This window comes from Festucalex cinctus, chromosome 6 (assembly GCF_051991245.1).
Source record: "Festucalex cinctus isolate MCC-2025b chromosome 6, RoL_Fcin_1.0, whole genome shotgun sequence".
NCBI lineage: Eukaryota > Metazoa > Chordata > Actinopteri > Syngnathiformes > Syngnathidae > Festucalex > Festucalex cinctus.
Window position 1 is genome coordinate 6,440,725 of NC_135416.1, and position 13,441 is coordinate 6,454,165.

The window sequence follows — 13,441 nt, forward strand, 5'->3', positions numbered from 1 at the left end:
CAAACATGGAATGAGCAATTTCACTCATCATCTGAAGGTGCTTTTCTATTGGCTGCTGCAAGATGACGTCACTTCTGTGTGACAAACTTCAAACGTCATTTTTCCTGTTTATATCAAAATAAATCTACTAAAACTCACATTTAAAATCATCCCCAAAGGCTCATGCATTAAATTAATTACCAAAGACTAAAACGAAGGACGTTTGCTATAATTATAGTTAGTTTTAGTTAGTTTTGTAAACATAAAATGTAGTTTCAGTGAGTTTTCGTTTTATAAAAAGCATTTTCGTTTTTATTTTATTTCGGTAACAATATTGTTTTTTTTTTAATTTTTGTTTTAGTTTTTTCATTAGTTTTAGTTAACTAAAATAACCTTTAATGGCACCTGTTTTTCAATACCCTCCCTTCTTACTTTGACCATCTCCAAACATTTTTGTTTTGTTTATTTTATTTGAACTGAGTCAAATGCCATTTTTAGCATATGTCGCGGACCACTAAAAAATGGACGGCGGGCCGCAAATGGCCACCCGGGCCGTAGTTTGGACACCACTGGAAAGAACAGAAGACACATTACATGTTCAGATTTATTTATCTTTAGCAATAAAATAAAAAGTTTTAACATTCGTATTTAGGTTTAGCTCGTCCAACATCCTGACAAAGTGTTGACTCAGCAAGTCACGAGAAGCTAAAACTGTAACACAATTTGTGCTACAAGTGTGACCGACCTTCCTCTGAGCATATGCCAAGAACTCCATCCTGCTTCGGGCGTGTCACGAGGGAGCACTTTTGAGATGAACGTGGCGTCAAGCAGGATGGAGCACGGCGTTGGAAATACACACAACAAACAAGTGCAGCATGTGAATGCGTTTAACACGGAATGCGGGATGCGTCACGGGAGATTCGGGGCATCGCTTTGATCGGCAATCGGGGCTTGATTTACGAGGCCTGGATCGAAGTTCGCCACGCTCTTTTATTGGTTGTTGAAAAGTTTTTTTTTTTTAGTTGCTGTGAGGTGAGGCTTGTAATGATACCCTGGTCCAAAAATGTTAGCTAGCGGGTATGGAAATCAGTGCCAGAGAAGAGCGGTCATGCTTCACAACTGTGAGCTGATGTTGGACACCTTAAATCACGTTTTAGTGCCTCAATGTACCTTTTTCTGTCCTTTTTTTTTAGTCTGTACCTTGTACTTAAGTAAAAAGGGAACGCTATCAATGTTACAACCTTATTCATTGCGGTTTCATATTGTGTGGATACGTGGTAATTAAATACAGTAAGCGGCCCTCTATTACGGGTGTTCCAGACCACCATCCGTGATATAGAAATACCATATTGAAATGCTCCTGTATGTTGTTTTTTTGTGTGTAACATTTACTGCAGTGAATTTCAACTGGTGGGTCATGGAGACATTTTGGGCGGGTCGTGGACAGGTAGTAAAAATGTGCAGGGGTTCCTCAGGTTACAACAGTACAGACAAGCAACATTTCATTGTGACACATTCAAGACGCCTAGACTGTGTTGATAATGTCCTCATTTTCATTCTTATTACAAATTTACAGTATCATAAAAAAAAAAAAAAGAAAAGAAAAAAAAGTTAAATAGCAGAATTACCGGTATCTTCCCAAATAGACAAATGTACGAGACGAGAAGTTTTTTTTTTTAGGTGGCAATTAGTGTAAAAACATTAAAGAGATCGTTCTGATTTTTTTTTTACACGAATCTCTATTTCATCCTCACCTCCAGTGGCGTGCGATCAGCGCTGACTTACCCCTGACAGCATTCTGTGACACGAGTTCTGGTCCGGTTTTGCTCGAGAGGAAAATAGTCCGGCAAGTTGGCTGGGGTCAAGTAAGTAAATCGTTTTTCTTCTGAAACCGATTTGTGTTCAAAAGAGTGATACATTTGCATCACAAAACTTCACCCTAAAAAAAAAAAAAAAAAAAAAAAAAAAAAAAAGTCTGACTCCACAACCACTGGGCACTCTTTTGAACACAAATTATTATTATTTTTTTTGTTTTTTAGAAGAAAAACTCTTCATTTACTTAACCTTAGCCAACTTGTGGGACTATTTTCTTCTGGACCAAAATCGGACCAGAACTCGTGTCACAGAACGCGGTCAGGGGTAAGTCAGTGATGATCGCACACCACTGGAAGTGAGGATGAAATAGAGATTCATGTAAAAAAAAAAGCCGAACTATCCCATTATAACCCGTTAACATGTGTGAGCGGACAGTTAATCCTGTATACATATCCTGACAAGGTCATTACACAAATAGACATTTCCGTTTCTTACTTTCTATGGTTAATAAAAGACATTATATTAATGTCACTCACCACACCAAGTAGTCGGTTTCCTCCTTGCTCTAAACGTGTAGTTCTGTACTTTGTTTACCTCTGCTTGTGTATTTCCTGTGGGTGCGCACCAGATACACAGAATTATATAAACATATTTATGTGGGTATGTATACTGTGGCATTTTCACCAAAGAGACAGAAAATAACGTCACTGAGAAATCAATGTAAGATAGCCAACACATATACAAGTAATTCCTGCACTCAAAGGAATAAGATTCCTTGTGAATAGAGCATGTGCTGAACACAAGCCAATAAGGTATTCTGATCCCGATTATCTGACCAAATATTTAGGGGTAATCCAGGGGTCTTATTCTGGAGCATATTCAGGTTTTTGGGAGTCTTTACATGGGCTTTCAGAACTCATTGCCGATATTCGGGTTTTGAAAGGTTTAACTACTGTCAAGTCGTAAAAGAAAGATTTATTAGACAGCCATCTTAGTGTTTACTAGTGATAGACCGATATGGTTTTTTCAAGGCCGATACCGATACAGATTTTTGTAGTCAAGTTGGCCGATAACCGATATTTCAAGCCGATATTCATTTGCAGTAAAATGGGGAGGGGGGGAATTCTTTCAAACTATATATAATTTCTCACTGAGTAACAAATTCATGTGAATGTAGCTCATTTGGGGTTTTTGTTAGGGTTCGTAAAAACGTTTCAAAAAGATTTTTGCGGTGAAAAATTGTGTGAATATGTTCCAAATGTGTTTACGACAAATAAAAACTGACTGCGAACATCTTACAAATCCTGATGAAAACCCCAAATTCGCTACGTTCGCAAGTATCCCCTGCTCAGTGAGCTTTATCGGCCTTCAGATTCAAAACATGGCCGATGCCGATATTTGTCAAAATGCCAAATATCGGCGCCGATAATCGGCTAGTGTTTACTGTGTCAATAGTGTACTTGAAAGGATGCGTCATCTTCATCATCACAGTGCGTGTCGTCCACAAGTGATAAGGCCATTTGTCCCAGCCACATTTGTCAAACTGGCAAACTGGATACCAGGCACCATTGTGCTCCTTTCAACACCTGCAAGCGGCGACAGTGTGCCCCTCCTACTCCCCTGAGACTTGACTATAGTCACCCCTGGCCAGTGTCAGGACGCTCTGTCGCGACGTCTTAAGTTTGCAAGTTTGCTTGACACTTAGTGTTGCTGTGGTCATCGTTATCCTCAGGCAGGATGATATTGAAGTTCAACTATTACTGGAACATTTGCATGGATCATCCACCCTGTTCGAAGCTTGATCCTTGTCTAGCTCAGGCTCACCTATCAATCACATTGATGCATAAGGAGATAGTGAGCTTGATCCTTGTCTAGCTCAGGCTCACCTATCAATCACATTGATGCATAAGGAGATAGTGAGTGTGAATGGAAAAAGTCCCTCACTGGAGGGTTGTGACTTGCAGCATCCACGCTGTCAGGGAAGATGCAACATTTTGCTGTTTCAAATGTCATCAGAGCAGAAATGGAGCTTCATTCACAAAAAAACAAAACAAAACAAAGACACCCCACCCAGCCAGACTCCACTGTTGTGACATCACGTCTCTCTCACTAGAGCAGACTGTATTGTTGTCCAGGACTTTATGAGGTACCCCCCCCCCCCCCCCCCCCCCTCCTCCTAAGCGGCAACAAAAGGGACGCCACAGTCCAAGCTGCAGACGTGCTTCTCTCCTCTGTGGATGTTTTAAAAAGATACCGTCACTTTTCAGACCCGACACACACAATGGAATTCAGATGGATGTGTATGCTTCACATTAACGTTATATAGTCCCTTTTATAGCATTTTGACAAGGCTTGGGGCAGGGGAGACAACTAACATGCTTAATATGAGCATGCCCTGGTGAGGATTCTAAAAAGCAACAGCGATGCAAAATATGGCTGGCGGGCCACATATGGTCCTCTCTGTTCTTTAATCTGGACCAATGAGCATTATTATTAACAATCCAGAAATATTTGCTGCATTAATTGTGCTGTTTTTTTCCCCCTAAATGTTAATTGCAAAATACTTGGTTAATTCATTTTGAGAGGAAAAACGAGTCTCAAAGGACTTCACGAGCCCACAGTTGACAAATATTACAATTCAACAATATTACAAAAATAATACAAGTCTTATTACAATTACATTGATTGTAAATACAATTAAAACAAGCATGGAATATTTTTTAGTAAAATGAACTATTAGGTACATAAAGAAAACACAATTGTAATTAAAAAAAAAGATTTTTTTATTAATTAACAAAAATTATTCTTATTTTTTATAATTCAAATTTAAATAACTGTTAGATATTTAAATTTTATTGAATAACGGCTACATTTATGATAATGAATTATAATTGATAAAATAGACAATTATCCCCCCCCAAAAAAATAAAAAAATAAAAAAAAATACAACAAACACTTTAAAGTCCATTTTAAAAATCAAATAAAGCTTTTGAGAACCAAAGTTCTCTCAGCCCTGCTCTATACACTAAATCACCAGCATCTTGCTCCCATTCTCTTGCTATTTTTTTTATGGTGATTTTACACATTGGACAGTTGGAGCATCTCTTCTAATAAAACGGCTTGTTAAAGATTAAACCGGGCGTTTCCTATCTTTTGGACTTACAAAAAAAAAAAAAAAAAAAAAAAAAAAGGTCTGTGTGGCCTGGCTCTTGTTTCAGGCGTGACTACGATTTTTTAACAGCTCCAGCAAATACATTTTTTTTTTCTCACTCCAACATGTGGTTCCATTTCATGTGGCTCAAATGATCCAATAGCTCAGCAAAAGTGAGGAACGTGTTTCGGAAAAAGATTTGGGGTATCAAGAAGCTTGATCTTGTTGATTTGGTGTCGCTGGATATGAAGCAAAACTCGCTGCTACTACAAAGTGATAAATGAAGAGACATCAGCGACTGTCACTGATCATTTTTCACGTTGCGTGTCATTCACAAGCGCTTTTACATCTACGTCGAGCTGCAGGTAAGAAGTAGCAGTGCAGCATAGCCTAATTTCCTCACGTTTTCTCTTTATCTCTGTGATTGCGTGATTGACGATGATAAATATACGCCTGCACTTTTACTGAACTCACAGTTTAGAGACTGTCACTGACGTCTTGCTTCACCGCTGATGTGGAAGATAGCCTCAATGAAGCTGTCCCTTGCACTGATGCTATCGCCGCCATGGCCTCAGATTATGTTACCGGAGTAAACAAAAGTCACATGGTGAAAATGCATTCCCAAACACATTGTAATGGGTTCCTTTCATCAAATGTATTAAATGCCTGTAAAACTTTATGTGAGAACCTTACTCGATCCACACATCCCTTTTTGGCTCAGTGGTACCATTTTAAGGCCAAATAAAATCAGCATTTTAAAGGTTTTCCTGTTCTTGTAAATTCAGATTTTATTTTTTAATTCAGCCCCTAACGCCAATTTTAATGAGGGTTAGGGTTACTTGGCATTAGCCACAAGGGAGTCTGTCATTTTGGTTTCAAGCAGCCTGTTTAGGGTCAATATATCCATTACCATGAATTTAAAGACAAGCCTAGTTCTATTTCATCCCTCCCGACCACCAGGTGGCGGTGCTGAAACAGTCCTTTTATCAACGGACTCATAGAACCGTAGTTACATTTGTAACTGTCGATATTTAGTCCGGTTGGTAACGAAGTAGAAAATTTAGGGGCACACATTGCAAATTGACTCGTGATTCTATTTTATTTTTGAACTACTTTATTATACCATTGATGTAGACAAAATACCTTATTGGGATGGACTTGGGTAGCATCAATTGCTCATTGTTTTTCTTCAACAAGGCAGGTCCCGCAGACAACAGACTAAAATGTGGCCACACAATATTTACTTTCAAATTTCTCATTCAATCTGTAAAAAAAAAAAAAAAATGGTGAAATGCAAAGTGCTCTGAAACTGAAAGCATCAGCATTAAAGCACCCAATAATGCTTAAAAATTGCACTTTTAACCTCGTACAAGCCTCAAAGTTGTCCCAACAACTTTGCCCAAAGGTTATTTCGCATAATGAAATGTATATTCAAAAGCCTTTATGCGATGATGAGTTGTTGTACAAGTGTCCACGCCTTGTTAGGAGAAGAGTAGAATGCATGGGAATAGTGCACTACTAAAAGGATGTGCATTAGTGTGTCCCCTGGCGACGTTTAGCTAAATACAACCTTCAAATAGACGGGGTTCAGGTTGCAGCGCAAAAGGGTGGCAAAAGGCGTTGTCACCGCTTTGTGATTGCTCCATTTTCGAACTCTGATTGTCCTTTTTTTTTGCAGACCGGACACCGGCAATTTCTCAAACAAACAAAACAACATCCCTCAAAGCACCATAACAAAAGCTGGGAGACCTGATCTAATAATTGAGAGAGAGCTGGTTTTGTTTTGTCCCAGGAGTCAGTCATGGCCTGAAGAGACAGCCGGAGGTTTTTTTTTTTTTTTTTTTTTTTTGCCTTTAGACTTGTATCAGTTGATGGTCAAAGAGGTCGCGACATGAAAAAGAGAAGAACTGTCATCAGCTTTATCGCTCCGGGGCTGCCACTGACTGACTGTTGAATCACTCTTTGAATCACAAACCAGGAAGCGTCAAGTGGTTACATTGATATATGAGTCATCTATTGTCGGAAATTATTTTTTCATCCAACGGAAATTATGGAAATTAAATCAATCCATTCCCAAATCAAACTCTGGTCATGGTAAAATCGGCACATTTTTCTCGTTATTTTGGCTCAACCTCTTTAATACAGTTTTAGCCTTTAAAACTATGCCACTTTTTCAAATGTTCTATGGTGCAACAAACTGATGCCACCCACAGGACTGATGGAAACCTTTAAATGGTAATTAAATGATTTTAGTCGTGTGACACTCGTGAGCTGAGCCCTCAGGCCATCCAGCATCCGCACCCACCCAACCTTACCATTGACAAAAAATGTTTTAGGGGGCATCATAATCACGTGCTCGCCCCGGCCATCCAGTGTGCTTTGCACGCCAGCCACTGGTTCATGGGGATTCCCTTTGCGGACAGAAGAGGAAGAAGTGCTGAGTCTTGGTTTTGACATCCTGCCCGCTGAATCATTAAATAAGCACATATGTGTTCACAATCAGACTACAAACTAGAGCAAGCAATCCCTGTTCAGAAAACACACAAAAAAAACACACTGATGCCACAATAGAGACGGGATATTCGCTATAGCTGGATCACATGATATTCAGGTCATGGGATGTTAGAATTTCAAACCTTTTTTTTTTTTTACCGGCCAATTGGGTTCTGGTGGTTGCTAGAGAGTTCCACGTCTGGATGCTGTGGCCATGAGACATAAAAATCCCTACATGGAAGCCAAGAAATTATCAGTGGTGACTCTGCTATCAGCACAATTCAGCACCACAAAGTGACATTTAGAAAGCGCTGATGGGCAATTTTGGTTTCCTGCCGTCACAATCGACATTTCAAGTAAGTGTAATTATTAATTATTTTTTTCAACTGCCAATGTGCAAAGTCTTAGCAGTATGGGTTGGATCAACATGTTTGCTATCTCATAAGATTATACCAAAACCAGTCAAACCCATTTCGATAAAACTTGTTCGTAGACTTGCCTGCTTTTTGTTATTTGCCATGAATGAGAAATGATCCTGCTGATAAGGTTCAGACAGACATACAAACAAAAAAGAAAGTACAGATATATGAGCAATAATATGCCACCCTTAGCTTTTATTATTATTATTATTATTATTATACATTCTTCTCGTTTTCTTTTCGGCACTCGACTCACGATGGAACTGATCCCTCCGCACCAACGTCTCATCGCAATATCATTCATCATTCTCCATGAACGAGAATTTTGTTTTGCTTGCGAACATATGGACCAACAAACAAAACTGTCACCGCGTGACTGCACAAATTGGTTCAGAATCCTCTCGCTCTAGAACGTCAGAATTTAATTAATATGAGTTCATAATAATACAAGCATGCCATTCTCCATAAATTCAGCCTGCAAGCTAGGGTATGGACAAATGAACACGAATACGACTCTCAAAAACTTTTATTGCAGGAATTTATTTTGTTTTTGAAGTGATGACGGAACAGTTTCCTCTCTGCCCCAGAATGCAAATGGTCAAATGCTAAATGCTGGTTGTCATTCCCCATGGCACTCCCTCAGAATGCAAATGTTACAGAGAATGTTTTCCATCATTCTCTATGAACTTTGTTCGCTTTAGTACGGACGAACGAACAAAAATGTGTACAGTAGCTAATTTTCTTTCCGGCTCAAAACTGCAAATGGTACAGTCCAGCTTGCCTAAACCAAATGTTGTTTGCCATTCTTCGTGAACCACAAAGCAGCGAGCCGACTCACTAATGGAAAGTATACAAATGTTCTTTGTGTTCTGTTTTTTGATTGTAGAAACCTCTGCCTGCCACGTGGTTGGATAAATAAACCAAAGTATGCCATTAAGTATGCCGTTTTTGATTCAGCAGGAGGTCTACATTATTTACTAATACAAAGCAACACCATTAAACTATTTGTTAGAAGAGTCACGAAGTCAAGACAATGGAAATTCTGAGTGTCTGGCCTATTTCTGAACTCCACAACCAAAGAGACACCTGAAACATGCCACTGACTCACCCACACTTTGTGCTGATGTGCGAACAAAGTGGAAAAACAATTCAGCGATGACTGTGCCTGACGGACACCACCAATTTTTAAGATCATCACTTGGGCTACTTTGAAGTCGTTTGAGCATTCAAACGTATCTGCCTTGTCCTGTTGGGACACTGTGAGGTTGCTAATTATTGATCTGAGTGTGTGAGTCTCAGAATTGACTGCAAGTCAATATATCAAGATATACACAACAGCCTGTCGCCTAGGCCTGTAACTAGCAGCTCTTGTCATGGTACAGAAAGCCTTACGACGACCCTGTGAGATATATTGTAGCCAACATGCACTTTAAGCTGATACATTTTTTGCTGCTCAATCTTGAAGGACGTCAGTTGACAATTACGAACAATCAGGCATTTCGGATATTTCCACAATCCAAATGCCTCTTTTACACAGTGAAAACAAACAGCATATCGTATTGCTTTTGCCTGTGACGAGCATACAACCGGCTATATCGTTATAGTAGTCAAAGGATATTTCATCACTTTGATATCAAAATAATCCTCAGAATTCAAATTACAACGATCCAAAAGCCAATGCTTTTCAATGAGAGTAGAGCTTCCTTTCACCGAGTTCACCGCCATTTTGACTTGTGAACTTGACGTGACGTAAGCTCGGAAGTGTCCATACAGTAAACCTCAATTTTTAATGGGGTATGGTTTCACGCAGTAATTCAACAGATGCCCAGATCATTTCACAGCGGGGGGAAAAAATGGTATAATTTTGGTACAAAAACACTTAATTTTATACACTTTGCAAATCCCCCAACACACACACACACACACACACACACACACACACACACACACACACACACGCACACACACGCACACACACGCACACACACACACTTTTTCTCTTTGTTGTGTCAAGTCAAACAGACATTTATTTTCATGTAAATGTGAAATTTTCTTATTCTAATGATAGCCCTCCGTACCCAACTTTCTTCTCCCCGACCCGAGACACACAATCTTAAGTAAGATCCACTGTTGAAAGATGAATGATCTCATCCGTAGAAAAAAAGTGTCTCAACCCCAGTCAGCTCTTGGAGTTATATTTGTTTATGATTTCTGTTGCCAGTCCAGCCTTCATCACATTGATAAGAACAAGTCAGTTTAATGAATGGATCAGAGTCAGACAAGCCTAAAGAAAGCAATAGGGTCATTATCAAGACACACAATACTTCCCTCTTCCCAACATCCCCTTAAAAACACGTTTGCTGCAGTGAATGATTCCACATGAGCCGCTTCACATCAGCTCCAATGTCAATGGAAGGAGGAGGGGGGAAGGAACGCTTAAAAGGTCAGTTCAATTTAAAACGTTTAGCCATTAAATGAGCGAACAAAGAATTGTCTGAAGAGTTGCAGGTCTGGACACTTCTGCCCCCCAGTGGCCCAAGTGGATTGGATGAACGAGGTTACATTACTGACACCATGTAGTCTCCATTACTACGCTAACGCAGTAATAAAGTCATAATTCCAATATTTGTATGGAAAGACTTTTAGACCACAAATATAACGTTTCTTACCTTTACTCCTGTGGTTGACTCACACACCTAAAAGGATGGAATGACCTCCATTGCATGACGTCATGCAAGCGTGACAGTAGTAAATCAAGGACCCACCCCCCTGTATAAAAAGTGAATCTAAAACATTACCTAGTCCATTAGCAGTGGTCATGACTGATGAAGCAGTCCTCCAAGAGGAAGCGGACGGCACGGTTTCATCCTGGATGTGGAAATATCTCACTTTTTTTTTTTTGGCATGTGTCTATTGTTGACAAAGATACTCAACTGTTTATGATGTGGACAACAGCAGTCAGTAAGGATTTGACTTAAGGACTGGAAGGGGTCAAGGTTCTACTAAAAATAAATAAAAATCTAGCATTAAAAACCGCTTGGTGAGGAGATGCTTGTCTTGAGCACTGTACTCTACAGTTGCTCCAGCAATCAAATGTCCACTTTTGCAACAACTGATTATGTAAACTGGCTCCTTTCTCACTTTGCAGCCATGGTCGTGGAAGCAGTGCATGTCAGTGAGGAAAGATGGAAAAATAGCCTATTTAATTCAATTAAATGTGTTTGTTTCTATCGATCAACCACCCCAGGGGTCCCATGGCATTTAGGTGTGCACATGAGTGTTATGTTTACTTGTTTTTGGAAAACCTGTCTGTCCTCGGCAAGGAGTCATTGCACCTGTAGGGAATATACAGCAATTTTGAGTTACTCCTAAGTTTAATAGGACTTGGCTACCTTTTCAGGATAATACTGAACTTGTGGTTTGTGCAGTGCTTCAGTTGAAGAGGTGCTACACCTAAGCAATTGAGCAATCAAATTAAAGCAGCACGAATGGCGGGGTGAGTTGAGCTTGACTAAAGGAAAGATAATTCCCTACAATAGGCTTTAACCCTCTAAGGTGATACATAGTATACTACTGTTAGCTATTTTTGCCTTTCGATTTGAAGTCTTATCAAAACGAAGTCAGTAAGACAAACTGCATGAGAGTCAACGCCTCTTCAAAGCCGAGTACAATTGCTCCCCTCAGACAAAGTGCACTGCAGACATGTTGATGGGGCATTATGACATCCCACAGCGCCCATCATATGCATTTGAGATCTGCTCCAGTTGGAGCGCCTGGATTTCATTGGTCATTGCCAAGTGTGGCAAAGCACAAAGCCACACACAGAGTTGCAAGCTCTTCTCTTTCAAGTGCAGCCAGAGTGAGTCCGCCGAGGTTTGTCTTTCCATCAACACTCCCCACCCAAGTTTCTGTACATCTTGAGATGTTTTTCCAAATAATGCCATTGTCCATTATTATTATTTTTTTTATAGTTCCACCCCCCCACTGACATAATCCCAAATTCTGTCTTGTGCGGATGGTGTGATAACTTCAAACTTGAACGAAAATGGTTATGACTGGCAAATCCTGTTTTGATCAGGACTTCGAGCTATTAATCAGTTAGCTTCATGCGGGTTTGGATAAGATTTAAAAACAATTTCATTATTGTTCCAACAAGGAGAAATAATTTAAACCTTTTTAAGTTGAAAGAAAATTGATAATAACCATCAAAAGGTGACAAGTAACTAAGATAGGACTGCCATTTCAGGTGAGCAATGTAAACGTTAGCTTAAACCAAATTACTAACCCATTAAATTGATAAGATTTTATTTTATCACGTTAAGAGTCACTAACGGTCTCTCAAAAGTAAGCTAAGCAGAGCTGCACTGATTTTTGATGGATTCACAGATACGAGTTGCTCCCAGCGATGACATCATGACCATGCGGGTATTTTGATTATTCATCTGGGAACGGTTTTGAATTGTGTGGGAAAACGGCACATGAAAACAGGCAGTCAGAAAGTTTGAAGACAAAATGGGAGTTTGATTTGCAATACCAGTTAATAGAAAGATTACTTGGCTTCAGATATCAGAAATTTTTGACTCCGATGGCTTCATGATTGTTTGAAAGTAGAAAAGAAAGCAACATCTGAGAAGTTTTAGTCGTTCTGCGCCGAGTACTCATATTGGAATGGACAACTCGAAAAAGGGGTGTATGGTTAGACATGTAGTCTCGTGTTTGTGTGCTTGCTTCTGGAGAAGTGCTTACTTTCCAGAAAAAGGCCCTTTGTCTGGACTACCCGAGCCTGCTGGACACCAGCATTGGCTGTTTCATGCTGCATTTCCCCATTTCATACTTTACTTTGCTCCTATTTTCAGCATTTGGGGCTCACTTGAGGCTAGTAAGATTTAGAACTTTTTTTTCCTCAAGCCATCAAACACTGAGAACCTGCTGAATGTCAGACGCCAGCCGCTGAGCGGCAGGTCTTGTTTTTAAATTATCATTTACCACACTAAACTGAGCGTGGACGAATGTGCGGTCCATTGTGGTATACTTAAAGCAACTACACCTTGGTTGACCCGTGACCAATATTTTAACCGTATGGAGCCGAACAAAACACTCAAATACTGTGGTTGTAGCCCCCCCCCCCCACCCCGCACTTCCCTTCGAGAAGTCTTGGATCCGTTCTTCAGAAGGACAATAAAGAAAAGCGAAGGACAGAGGTACATAATGGCCACGAGAACACTAGGGAGCGTCATTGAGAGCATCTGCAAAATAGTTTTGTGATGGAACATTTTCAACTGCAGAACAGTGAAAAAAAAGATGATGAAAGTGGACAGTAAGGATGTGTAAGTGAGGCCTATCTTTTCGCTATGCACAAATTTCCTATTTTTTTTCCCCCCTGTGGAACCTATTCTCGGATAGTCGCTAAAAACTCATCTAATTGCATTTTGGCACCTTGGTACCAAAAACAAAAATATCTAGACTAAAATACAGTCCTAAAATCACTTTTTCTGAGAAGACAGGCACTGTAGCCTGCACCCTAAGAACACCATACCCAGTGTGAAGCATGCTTTTCTTTAGGATACGAACGGTCGAACTCGCA